The sequence below is a fragment of the Coenobita brevimanus genome, chromosome 95 (assembly GCF_032717465.1).
Source record: "Coenobita brevimanus isolate Jiangsu-jjx chromosome 95, ASM3271746v2, whole genome shotgun sequence".
Taxonomy (NCBI): domain Eukaryota; kingdom Metazoa; phylum Arthropoda; class Malacostraca; order Decapoda; family Coenobitidae; genus Coenobita; species Coenobita brevimanus.
In genome coordinates, this window is record NC_137048.1 from 873,710 (window position 1) to 887,601 (window position 13,892).

The window sequence follows — 13,892 nt, forward strand, 5'->3', positions numbered from 1 at the left end:
AGTCCCGAGGGCCACTACTCCAGGTCGAGGCCCCAAACAGGCGGGCCTCCCTGCACCACGCCGACGAGACCCTGAGCTGAGGGTCTACACCAGGTCGAGGCCCCTAGTTAGGAGGGCCTCCCTGCAACACACCGACGGAACGGACCCGGGTAGTGACTCCCCCTGCGGGTAGTGTGACGCCCGCCACGGGTAGAGTCCCCGGAGGTCCCCCCCCGGCTATAGTGACAGAGTGAATTAACCCAGGAAAAACAGGTAGATCAGTGACACCTCTCAATATACCCGAGAAAGTGGAACAGGAACAGTGACAGAGTGACATAGTACGATCTAGAGGAAGTCCACAAATAAGTGTTCCTGATCCCATTAAACTCACCTGCCCCTTTAAAAGAAAGTAATTCCATAATAGTAAATCTAAGTGTTGCTCCCCCCCTCCCAGAATAGAAACGTTTCCCCGTCAGCGTGAACGGCAGCCGAGTGTGCGGGAGAGGGTTGCCGCGCCTAGTTAACCAAGTCGAGTGTCATGGTCCGCCCCCTGCCTTTCGTATGGTAATACTCCTCCCCTAGACTATTAATCTTGTATATTCCTTTTATTACTGTGAGTATAGACATTTTGGGCTTTGATGAAAGACAATCACCTTCACTTATAGAACCACAAGCCATTGTTATATGTGATCATAGTGTGTGTTGAATATCCCGTGTCATCCTAACGTAACTCTGTATATCTGTATCCTATATCCTAAATATCACTCTGCCTCATATTGTAACGGTTTTAGAATTAAGGTAATAGATGTGTTAAGGTATACTGCCTAGTTTTTATGTCCTGTTCCTTTGTTGGTGCTTTACTTCCGGTCCGGAAAGAGGACCCCGCTCAGTCGCTAGTGTTTTTAGGGCGAGGAGTCGACCTAAAAACACTCAGCATAATCTGCTGGTAAATTACCAATATGCTGGGAATCGAACCAGGGACTCTCAGATGAGAGCCAGGCAGCATACCACTACACCACGACCAGGTAAAAGTTAACTCACGTTGTCACAATCTTGTAACCAACGTCCCTCCGCCCCCACTGTGGGCATCAAGAGGATGAGTTAACCCCCTGGCACTCGGGCAAGTAGATGCTTTTAATCTATCCCAAACACTTACGGCAAGTCAGAATGAAGGGGGAAACCTGTACTGTACACAGGAAAAATCATCTGGTAAATTACCAATATGCTGGGAATCGAACCAGGGACTCTCAGATGAGAGCCAGGCAGCATACCACTACACCACGACCAGGTAAAAGTTAACTCACGTTGTCACAATCTTGTAACCAACGTCCCTCCGCCCCCACTGTGGGCATCAAGAGGATGAGTTAACCCCCTGGCACTCGGGCAAGTAGATGCTTTTAATCTATCCCAAACACTTACGGCAAGTCAGAATGAAGGGGGAAACCTGTACTGTACACAGGAAAAATCATCTGGTAAATTACCAATATGCTGGGAATCGAACCAGGGACTCTCAGATGAGAGCCAGGCAGCATACCACTACACCACGACCAGGTAATATTAACACACGTTGTCACAATCTTGTAACCAACGTCCCTCCGCCCCCACTGTGAGATGAGAGCCAGGCAGCATCTGAGAGTCCCTGGTTCGATTCCCAGCATATTGGTAATTTACCAGATGATTTTTCCTGTGTACAGTACAGGTTTCCCCCTTCATTCTGACTTGCCATAAGTGTTTGGGATAGATTAAAAGCATCTACTTGCCCGAGTGCCAGGGGGTTAACTCATCCTCTTGATGCCCACAGTGGGGGCGGAGGGACGTTGGTTACAAGATTGTGACAACGTGAGTTAACTTTTACCTGGTCGTGGTGTAGTGGTATGCTGCCTGGCTCTCATCTGAGAGTCCCTGGTTCGATTCCCAGCATATTGGTAATTTACCAGATGATTTTTCCTGTGTACAGTACAGGTTTCCCCCTTCATTCTGACTTGCCGTAAGTGTTTGGGATAGATTAAAAGCATCTACTTGCCCGAGTGCCAGGGGGTTAACTCATCCTCTTGATGCCCACAGTGGGGGCGGAGGGACGTTGGTTACAAGATTGTGACAACGTGAGTTAACTTTTACCTGGTCGTGGTGTAGGTATGCTGCCTGGCTCTCATCTGAGAGTCCCTGGTTCGATTCCCAGCATATTGGTAATTTACCAGATGATTTTTCCTGTGTACAGTACAGGTTTCCCCCTTCATTCTGACTTGCCGTAAGTGTTTGGGATAGATTAAAAGCATCTACTTGCCCGAGTGCCAGGGGGTTAACTCATCCTCTTGATGCCCACAGTGGGGGCGGAGGGACGTTGGTTACAAGATTGTGACAACGTGAGTTAACTTTTACCTGGTCGTGGTGTAGTGGTATGCTGCCTGGCTCTCATCTGTGAGTCCCTGGTTCGATTTCCAGCATATTGGTAATTTACCAGATGATTTTTCCTGTGTACAGTACAGGTTTCCCCCTTCACTCAGCATAACAATAACTCTGTTCTGACCCGTCACGAGTCCTTCCCCTCCCCTCTGTTGAGTCTCTCTCCCCGCGCTTCCACGTGCGCCCGTGTTCCCTGTACACTAGAATTACTGTACTGGCGTCAGTATTAGTTAAGCCAGTATCCTGCGAGATACTAATATCCTAGTTAAGGTTTTATTTCTGTGTCATATATTGTGCTGTAATATCTGCTGCTTTTGTCCTGTGTCTGACTGTGGTAATTATTAATATGTTATTGCCTGAAGTTTTTGTGTCCTGCCTCACTTTCATTGCACTAAGCCCCGGTCTCGAAAGAGGACCCCGCTACACATTAGGTGCTTTAGGACCGAGGAGTCGGGCCTTTTTTACCTAGCATTACAATAATATTCGTGTATAATATATTCGTGCATAATAATGATTCGTATATAATATGATACGAAATTGGAGGCACTTTTGAATGGTAGGTTGCCAGGGTACGATAATGACAACCTCAGAGTCGTGCGCCGCGACTATAGTGGTTTCTATATGTTATACTTAAATATTATTTGTTATCATCATCATCTAACCTGACTACTATTATTAACTTAACCTACCGTCACCTAACTTAAAAAATAAAAAATAATTTCTCACCAAAAATAAATTCAAATTTGGAATCAGCTTAAAAAACTACATTAGTGACAAAATATACATAAAAACAGAAGAACGTGCACCAAACACATAAGATCCAGTTATTCTGAGCCCAGTGCAAAACCAAGCTAAGATCTGACACTGGGACAAGATGTATGGTAGCAGCACTCGGCCTCTCACTCTCCATCCCCCCAACTTACACCCCTATCATTTAACTCTCTACTGCATCCTTCCATCTCATCCTCGATCTCCCCTTCCCTCTTCCCCCTCCACGTCATTCACACACATTCTCCTAGTCAGTCTCGCACTTTCCTTCTCCCCAACTTACACCCCTTTCTTTCATAATTATACCTCTTTATCCCATCCCTCCATCTCATCCTCGATCCCCCCCTCCCTCTCATCCTCGGTCTCCCCTTCCCTCTCCCCTCCTCCACGTCACTCACACACACTCTCCTAGTCAGTTTCACTCTCCACATGGCCAAACTAACGCAATGTATATCTCCTAACGTTTTCTATCAGGTTACGGGCCAATATTATCCTAAAAATTATAGTTACCCATAAAATAATCTTCCTCTCAGTTCTCTACGGTAAGAGAAAGAGAAAACGTAATATAAAGGGGTAACTAAGTCACTACCGGGTATGCGAGTGCCACCGTGGCACCCACATACCCGGGCCGTGTACTGGTCTATAGTTAATTGATATTATTTTCATTTGAAGGAAGTAGGTCACTATTAAACTTGAATACTAAAATGCAGTATAGTGCCACAGGGGGCGACCTAACACCCCCAGGAGCCCACAGAGGAGCAACGACAGTGCACCGGGACTCAGGGCGACAACGACATACGTCCGCCCAGGCCACGAGACCCTATGACCCGGAGCTCGCCCGCTGCCACCATAGCAGGAATACAAGACTACCTTCCGGGCTAGCCTTCCCCAACCAACATCGGGGTGGAGCTGTTACTCCAGCTCCTGCCAGCACCCCTGAGACGGGCGGTAGCCGCTCAACCTTCCTGAAGGAGATGGCCTGTAGCCGTTCTGAGGGAAAACAGGAGACGGCCTGCAGCCACTCCCGCCTTCGACAGGAGACGGCCTGTGGCCGCTCTGAAGGTGTCCTTTCCAAGATGGCCTGTAGCTGCTCAACTCTCCTGAGGGAGACGGCCTGTAGCCGCTCTGAGAGAAAACAGGAGATGGCCCGTAGCTGCTCTGAAGATGCCCTTCCCAAGACGGCCTGTAGCCGCTCAACCCTCCTGAAGGAGACAGCCTGTAACCGCTCTGAGGGAAATCAGGAGACGGCCTGTAGCTGCTCTGAGGTGTCCCTGAGTTGGCTTGTAGCTGCTCTCTTCCCCAGGCAACGGCCAATAGCCGGGCCTTAGCGACGGCATGTAGCCACACCCCTAGAAGGCCACGGCCTGTAGCCGCTCCTCCTTCAGGTGCTGACTCCTGTTCACCAACCTACAACTCAGAGGGAGTCCCCAGCCTGGAGGAGTACTGGAGAGGCCCTGTGACTTTCCCTGGCCTCTTCTCCCTACAGCCGGATCTGGAGAGGACTCACCTGAAGGACCCTGACGTAGGCCGGCGCCGCAGCCTCTTCCTGACGGCGCAACCGAGCACCAGGGACCGCAGCCCTCGGGACCCCCAGACTGCCCCCAGGACCCCCGGGTGGGACCTCCCTAAACCCAGAAATGGAGATCTTTGTCCTCCGTCAGGTGCCTGAGCGAGAAGTTCAGGCAGTTATTCGGCCCCAGCCCTGAGGGCCGTACTCCCGCCCCAAGCCCCGAAAGCTCGGGGCCCTTCGCCACCCATAGCCCCAGACGAGCGAGGGCGCCCCTACGCGTGATCCCGTGGCCCCTGAACACAGAGGCCCCTGGCTGAACCCAGCCCCGTCAGTAGTGAGGCTGGGTCACCTCCGCCGCCCTTATACCTGACCACCACGACGCCCAGACCCGAAAGGAGTGAAAAGGAAATCACAGTGTCTGTGACTTAGTGACGTGAAGACAGGGCAGTGAATTAACCATATAAAGGAAGTCAGTGAGAGAAACAGTGACAATATAAAAGTGGTGAATAAAATAAGTGAAATCGTGAACACGGCCAAGCAGTGAAATACGGGTCTATTACAGTGAATACGTTACCATCTGATAACGTCGCATCATACTAAAATCATACACAGACCCCAGTGTTAAAGTAATAATTACCAACAGTGAAATAGTACCACCCACTCCAAAAATATATAAAACTTAGACTTCCTGCAATAATAGTATATAAACCTCTGCCCTAAGTGCTATTCACCTTGCTCGACCTTGACCTGGGTAGTATCCTGCGCGATACTAATAACCCATATCTAGGCCTAAGAATTATAATTGTCCAGTGTATGTTTTCGTGACATCTACCCGCTCCACTGTAGAATTTAGTAATACACGTGTAAGGTTAGATAGACGTGTAAGGTTGTTGCCTCGAGTTTTTGTGTCCTGCCTCTCTCCTATTTGTCTAAGCTCTGGTCTAGAAAGAAAGCCCAGCTACACACTAGGTGTTAGAGGGACGGGAAGCTGACCTTAAAACACCTAGCGTTACACTGGTGGACAACGGTGGTTCTTGACCTGGGCATACGAGAGAGGTAATCAGGAAATACTGGAAAAATGGCAACCAAACTGCATGTGCAATTACCTAAATTTGACCCCGAACAGTATTATGTTCACACATACCTGGCAACAACACACAGCTGCATGCCCAGCCTCCTGACATCCACCCTTCTGAATCCTATCTTCCTCGTGAGGACAGGGTCCACCTGGCCAGGTTGAGATGTGGGCACCATCCAGCCCTCTTAAGCTACAAGAAGAGGCTGGATGACTCCATCGCTGATGCCTGTCCAGGATGTAACACAGCACCCCATACTATTAAGCACATTATTGAAGACTGCATTGCACACAATCACCTACGCCAGCAACACAACATACACTCTTTGAGAGCTCTGTGGGAAAGCCCGGTCTCGGCCGTGGCATTCCTAAGGGACTCGGGGCTGTTTGGCCAGACTGCCTAGGGAACAACTACTACTACTACTACCTACAATGGAATCAAAGACTCAAGTTCGCATGCCCATCACAAACATTACCTTGGAATAACCTCACCTGATTGACAACTGTCCAGCACCACTGAGTTCACAACGACCTTAACTCTCCTCACCTCACCACCTAGGCTCAAAATCACACACTCTGCTGAATATCATCCAGTAACTCTGTCCACCGATGGCATTATACAATAAATAACCCGAGCACTAAATCACCCTCACACCCACCTACCTTGGCAGTACAGTACCTGAAAATCACCAGATCAGACCATCCACTCTGAGCAGCACCTAAAACTTGCCCACAGGAAGTGCGGTAGTATATAACATGATGCGATGACCATGTCCAGACCAAAGAGGGAGGTGGCCTCAGACCATGGTTTTACATGTTATGGCCAGATCACCTGGGCTGTCACCTCCACAGGTCCCTGCTGGGTGAGGAATACAACAACCTGCACAGACAGCAGCAAGGGAGGCTGGTGCAATTGAGGGGCAGTGCAGCTACACTGTATGGGAAGTATTGTAATTATGTCTTTGCTTAATACTTATCATCACAAATATAAACTTCCACATAATGCACTGGTTCACATGACAACAAGTAGTCGGGGAACATTTTATTATTAACTCTATCAGTTAAAAATATCTATACAAGCAGCTGCCAGTCAAAACCTGTCTAGAATCATAACCACAGCATCACCATCATCCAGACCTCCTTTTGTACCCCTATCTGGGGTTGAGGGGCAGAGTTCAATGAACCCCCTCCCCCTCAAAAAACCATGAGAGACAAACTAAAGTTTGCCAGAATAAAAGACCCATACTCCCATTCACTGACCACTGAAGTCCTGGAAAAAAAAACACGCCCTGCCCCATTGCTTTGACTTCAGTCCACGTGTACCTGCAAGGAAGAGTGACAATACTAGACAAGCTCCCATGATACCACAAGGCAAATCCCATATTCAATATGTCAGATGGAATATACACAGCAGTTTATATACACATAACGGGTAAATCCTCAGAATACAGTATAGAGTTCACATGTAAATATTGTACTTGCAACAACAATAACAACAAATTCATTTAATAGAAAATATACACAAAAAAAGAAGCAAACTTTTAAAAAGTACTGGATTTTAATTTACATGAAATGTTTTGGGAAAGATTAACACCAAAAGCAACAGATGATGTCAAGACTACAACACAACATAACAAACCTTGGTTGGACACAGGCACAGCACTTGCAGCAGATCAATTTCTTGCAACAACTTCAGGGAATCCATAAGGACTCCTCCACACATCTCAACACCAGATGAGTGGTTGACTCTGCAATCAGTTATGTTCTTTAGAATAAAACACAGCAGCTGCCAAAAATGTTTTATGCATCAAAATAACCATCAAAACACATGTTTAAACAAGACATGTATCCTGCAACAAGGAGCACTGAAAGACACATTTCAGGTCCCTGAGGCAATAGCATGGCAATTTACTTTGGCTCCACATCACAACCTGCTGGCCAAATCACCCAGCCTGTCACCTCCCTAGGTCCCTGCCAAATGCATAATATAACAACCAAGGCAGACAGTAGCCAGGGAGGCACCAGCAGGTGCACTCAGAACCAGTGCACTCACATCGAATGGTAAATACAGTACTGTAATTATATCTTTACTAATCACCTGGTGGTAGCTGGCGGTGATCATCATCCACTCAACTGATGTAGTGCTGCCTACATCTTCCTTCACCTCTATCATTCTTTTTCTCTGTCTGCCTTTCTCTCTTTGTATTTCTCCCATTTTTCCTGTCGCTTGTTTTTACTCTTCTTTCCTTTTCAGGTGGCTTTACACTGACTGACAAGCATAATGATTTCCTGTAAACCACGAAATCATTTACTCGTACAATATTGGGTGGTAGCTACATAACCAACCCATATGTGTTCCCTACGTGTCAACAAGTGGGTTGTGGCAGGGTTAGTGTCCCTCCCTGAAAAACAACTAACTCAATGTCAGATAATCACTCCATGGCATCTGGCTGTAGACAGACTAATACTTAATTTATCAAGGAGAATATAAACCTCAACACACACACACACAAAAAAAGCTTAATTGGGCTTGTTCTAATGCTGTCCACTGGAAGGAAATGGCCTATAATAGGTACCAGAGTAGAACCACCCCTGAAGCTCATCTCTTTTATGCTTCTGCCTGGAATCGTGCTAAGTCTGTTCTTCGCTCTGCTAAAAATAATTTCATTTGTACTAAAAGCTCTGAACTCTCCAATTCAAATTCTTCCCACTCCAACTGGCATGCTGCCAAAAACCTTTCTAACAACTTTATCTCATCATCCTTCCCTCCTCTTTTTCACTCTGAAGGCTCTGTAACTTTTCCTCTACTGGAAAAGCAGAACTCTTTGCTCAGACTTTCTCCTCCAATTCCACATCTGACGATTCCAGTGCTGTTCCTCCATCACTTCCCGTCACTGGCTTCCTCATGGCTGACCTTAAAATTTCTTTAACTGTTGTATTTTCTGCCACCACAACTAACAAGGAATATGGGCCTGATGAGGTCCCTTATCTTGTTCTCAAGATCTGTGTTTACACCCTGCCTAGGCACACTCTTTCACCTCTGTCCACATGTACCCTTTCTTCCTGCTGGAGGTTTGCTCTTATTTAGCCTGTTCCAAATAAGGGTGACCATTCCCAGCCCTCCAACTATAGCTCAATTGCTGTAACATATTGTATTTAAAATTTTTTTAAATAAAGAAGGCAGTTTGGAAACTAAAGATTTATGCCAGACTCGATGGAAAGCCCTAGAGATGTCATGTGCTATGGCAAAGCTTTTGCCATAAGTCCCAAAAGAAGGATGACCAGGAGTCTGAATGGTAGGCTAGAAGATTGCCAGTAGAGTGTCCCTGGAGGAGCCCATACTGACAATCAGAAAGAAGATTGTGACAGGAAAGTTGCAACCTTCTTTCTGATTGTCAGTATGGGCTCCACCAGGGACACTCCACTGGCAATCTTCTACCTTATCTTTCAGACTCCTGGTCTTCCTCCTTTTGGGACTTACGGCAAAAACTATGCCATGGCATTTGACATCTCAAAGGCTTTCAATCGGGTCTGACATAAATCTTTAATTTCCAAAATGCCCTCTTAAGGTTTCTATCCTTCTATCTGTGCCTTCATCTATAGCTTCCTTTCTGGCTGTTCTATAGTTGCTGTTGTAGACAGCCACCGTTCTTCTCCTAGAGCTATCAATAGCAGTGTTCCTCGGGGTTCTGTCCTATCACCAACTCTCTTCCTTCTATTCATCAATGACCTAAGCTGTACATCTAACCCTATCCACTCATACGTTGATGACTCCACCCTTCACCTTTCTAGTCACTTCCCGCTGCATCCATCTCAGCAGTTACTTCAACGAAGGATGAGGCCATGGCACACCTAGTGTCTGACTGATTACATCTCTGATTGGGGTAAAAGTAAACTTGTTTTTAATGCATCAAAAACTTGCTTCTTACATTTTTCAACTTGCCAAAATCTTCAACAGGGGTATTCCCTAATTTTTAACAATATGCAACTCAGTTCTGCATCATCTTTAAACATACTTGGGGTTTCATTCTCTCATGATTTATCTTCGAAAGATTACATTACCTCACTTACAACATTTGCTTCCAAGAGATTAGGTGTGCTAAGCCAACTCCATGCCTTCTTTCCTCCTGCACAGTTGGTGACTTTACGCACAGGTTTTATTCGCCCCTGTTTGCAGTACAACTCTCATGAGTGGGGAGGCTCCCCACATACAGCTCTTCTCAACAACGTGGGGTCAAAGGCTATCCATCTCATTAACTCTCCTTCTCTTACTGGCTCCCTTCAAACTCTGTCTCTTTGCAACATTGTTGCATCTTTATCTCCTTTCTATCATTGCTTCAACAGTCACTGCTCCTCTGAACTGTCTACTTGTGTCCCTCCACCACTGCAGTGGCTGTGTAGCATCCGTCTAGCAACAAGCTTTCATCTCTTTTCTCTCCAACTCGCAAAGGCAAGAGTTATATGTTATTACAAGTCCTTCATGTATGCAGAAGGTCAACTCTGGAACTGTCTTCCTTTATCTGTATTTCCTATTGTCTATGCCCTCCAGTCTTTCAAATGAAGTGTCCAGGCATCTTGAAATGAACAGACCTTGAATTTGGCTCTCTGTTATCTTGTGTTTTTTTTCTGAGAGGGAACAATCTTACAGGCTTCTGGTCTATGGTTCCTTCTGTGACAAAAAAAAAGAAAAAAAAGCCTTGGGTCATCTTAAAGGCTACCCAATCTCTATATACAGTAAAAACTCAATGAGCCAACCCTGCAGAAGACGGAATTTCTTTTAAGTCAAACTCAGACTGAGCCTTGCCACTTAATGGTAAATTAACATAAATTTGTGGGAGATTTGGCCTTTTGTGGGAGGACATCTCAGTCATTAAATTTGAGTGAATTTTTTGTGGGAATTTAAATCTCATGTGGAAAATTTTGTGGCAACATTGCCTTGACTCTCAGAGCTGGTAGACAGACGAAGGCAGACGCAGTCACTCTGGATCTGACCATCATTGGATCAGGTCGTGCCGCTCTTGCGCTGTCACCTGTTTTGACTGTTTCACTTTTATCACCACCACCATCCAACCCTATGTTGCCCCATGAGGAGCATAGAAGCCCAGGGCTAGGCAAGTTGGTCCTGACATTTAAGATGAGTGACCAGCCTCACTCATCCCTGAGTGGCATTACATGAGCAACAAACCCCAACAACCCCTTGGACACAAACCTTCACTGGCTCAATCCAATTGGAGCGCCGCAATTACCCACTAAACCACCAGACGCCAAAATTTGGTTACATGGTTACCACCCAGCGTAGTAAATGGTTTCCTGGTGTACAAAAAACCATTTGGCTTGTCACTCAATGTAGAGTCACCCACAGGCAAAAAGAAGAGGAAAGAATGAAGGAAAGAACGACAGAAGTCGGAGTGTAAAGTCACCCGTAGGCAGAAGGTCGAGGAAAGAATGAAGGAAAGAAAGACAGAAGAGGATGGATGGAAAGAAAAATGGAGGAGAGGAAAGTGCAGACACCCGAGAGCAGCACTACATCGAGTGAGTGGATGGTGAGCATCCGTCCATCATCCAATCCTATGTTAACTCATGAGAAGCGGAGGAGCCAGGGGCTAGGTAAGTTGGTCATGACATTAAAGATGAGAGTTACCAGTCTCACTCATCCCTAAGTGGCATTACGTGAGCACTGAACCCCAACCATCCCTTGGATGTAAACCTGCACTGGCTAAATCCGATTGGAGCACTTTAATTACACACTAAACCACCAAGCGCCATAAATTGGTTATACGGTTACCACCCAGCATAGTAAATGGTTTCCTGGTGTACAGGAAACCACTTGGCTTGTTACTCAGTGTAGATTCACTCACAGGCGGAAGGAAGAGGAAAAAATGAAGGAAAGACAGAAGTGGGAGTGTAAAATCACCCATTGGCAGAAGTAGTCCATCAGGTACAGGGGGTTGTCGGTACCAAAAAGATGGCAAAGGCTCATTGGTTTCATTTGAAAGGTATATTATTCAGGAACTCATTTTGCCCTGGTAGCAGTCTGGATTTCACAGCTTTCATATTTTTATCGCCTGTTGAACAGACCACCTATTGGCGAATAAATCCCGCCAAATGCGGTAAAGCCTGTATGCGGTACATTCATATCAGAACTGCATGTCATGATTCTACATGGTATGTCAAGTGCCTTTTACTTTGTTCATGTAATGCCATTATAGCACCAAGTTTGGTCAAATCAAAAGATTTTGTACTGTTTGAGCCGCCAGATAAATTTTGAAAACCGACTTATCGTCGTATCTTAGCAACCGTATGTGATAATAACATAAATAAACTATCTTTCCATACATTTTAAGATACACGGAATCAAATGCAGCCACTATTGATCTTTCCCTAATATTTGATTCAGTTGTACTTGTAGCTGATGATACAGATGTGTTTTTGTTGGCACTTGCATTCTGTGACGACATAGATACACACCTGTATCTTAAGTGTGGAACTTTGGCAAGGGTATCTTACATAGATGTACAGAAAGTGTACACTACACTAGGACCATTGGTATGCAAAGCTTTACTTGGGATGCATGCATACACTGGATGTGACAGCGTGAGCTCCCTTGCAGGCCGAGGAAAGATAGCTTCTCTGAAGCTGCTAAAAGCAGGACGCAGAGCTCCAGTCCACATTCGCAGATCTTGGAACTGTGTGGGATGTCTCAGACTCACTTCGTAACAACCTGGAGGCATTTACATGTCAAATGTATGCAACCAAAACGAGCGTCCGAAAAGTAAATGAACTGCGGTATCATTTTTCAGCAGTAAGAAAGGCTGTGTTGAACCGCACCAGCTTCCACCATGTGCAGACGCCCTTCATAAACATGCATGTAGGGCCAACTACCAGGCCGGTGTTTGGCGAAGAAGTCTAGAAGCTTATCCAGAAGTACCATCACCTAGAGGTCGAGGTTGGAAAGTTGAAGCAAAAGATGGGAAAGAGGAATTGAAAATTGACTGGCTGGATGGCGCTCCTGCACCCGATTCTGTATTGGAACTCCTGGCCTGCAACTGTTCAAGGTCATGTCGCCCTCCCACAGTGTACATGCATGGTTAATAACATGAAGTGCTCTGAACTATGTAAGTTGAGAAACTGTGACAACCAGCCACAGGATGATGAAGACGATGACCCACAAGTGATGGACGATGATGCTGAAATGGAAGAACTTGACTTTGAATTACTCTGAAAGTATTGCAAATGACAAGAATTACTGAGAACATTATGTAGTCTGTTTGTACATTTTAATACAGTGTCTAGTGCAATGAAACAATATTCAATTAAAGATGGTGTTTAGTTCTAGTTCATTCATTTAACCTCCTAAATTGTAACAATCAAGATATCAACTCAGCTTATCATGAGATCTGACTAGAATAGTCAGTATATATGTGTCACCATGGTCACCTATACTATACAGTCATAATTATATGCTGAATAATAATTGCTACATGTGATCCCTCTGTCTGAATATGGATGTATTGAATATGAAAACAGTAATTTTAAATATCAATAACTTATCTGATTGCAAAGATATAGCAATGTGTAGATTATTGGCATTATAAAATGTTGGCTCAAAAAGTACAACATGTTTTGATTTGACCAAACTTTTTACTACAGTAGCATTAAATGGCCATAATTAAAACTTAAAAAAGTAAAAGGCACTTGACATACCATGTAGAATCATGACATGCAGTTCTGATATGAATGTACCGCATACAGGCTTTACCGCATTTGGCGGGATTTATTCGCCAATAGGTGGTCTGTTCAATAGGCGATAAAAATATGAAAGCTGTGAAATCCAGACTGCTACCAGGGCAAAATGAGTTCCTGAATAATATACCTTTCAAATGAAACCAATGAGCCTTTGCCATCTTTTTGGTACCGGTTGGCTAAAAATGGGGGGTTCACCTGACGGACTAAAGGAAGAGGAGAGAATGACAGGGAAAGAAAGATGAAAGAGGAAGGAAGGAAGAGAGGAAAGGGAAGACACCCAATGCATCATATATAATTTGTGATCATTGTAAGGGGTATTATGGCTGGGTAGTTCACCCAATGACTGTTCTACACCCCATCAGTTGTTCTCATTTCCCGCGTGGTAAGAGTTGAGCAAACATCTTGCGGACA

At 45.4% G+C, this 13,892-nt stretch overlaps 1 protein-coding gene across 7 annotated transcripts in view; it reads right to left on the bottom strand.

Moving 5' to 3' along the window:
* Window positions 1-6,825: 6,825 nt before the first annotated feature.
* The window catches only part of LOC145413148 (uncharacterized), a 111,726-nt gene continuing 104,659 nt past the window's right edge, over window positions 6,826-13,892 (bottom strand). For all 7 annotated transcript variants that reach the window (XR_013899693.1, XR_013899694.1, XM_080282874.1 and 4 more), the window contains 2 exons: window positions 7,375-7,483; window positions 6,826-7,058 (listed from right to left, as the gene is read on the bottom strand). The gene's annotated coding sequence lies outside the window, so the exon portion shown is untranslated. The remainder of the gene's footprint in view (window positions 7,059-7,374; window positions 7,484-13,892) is intronic.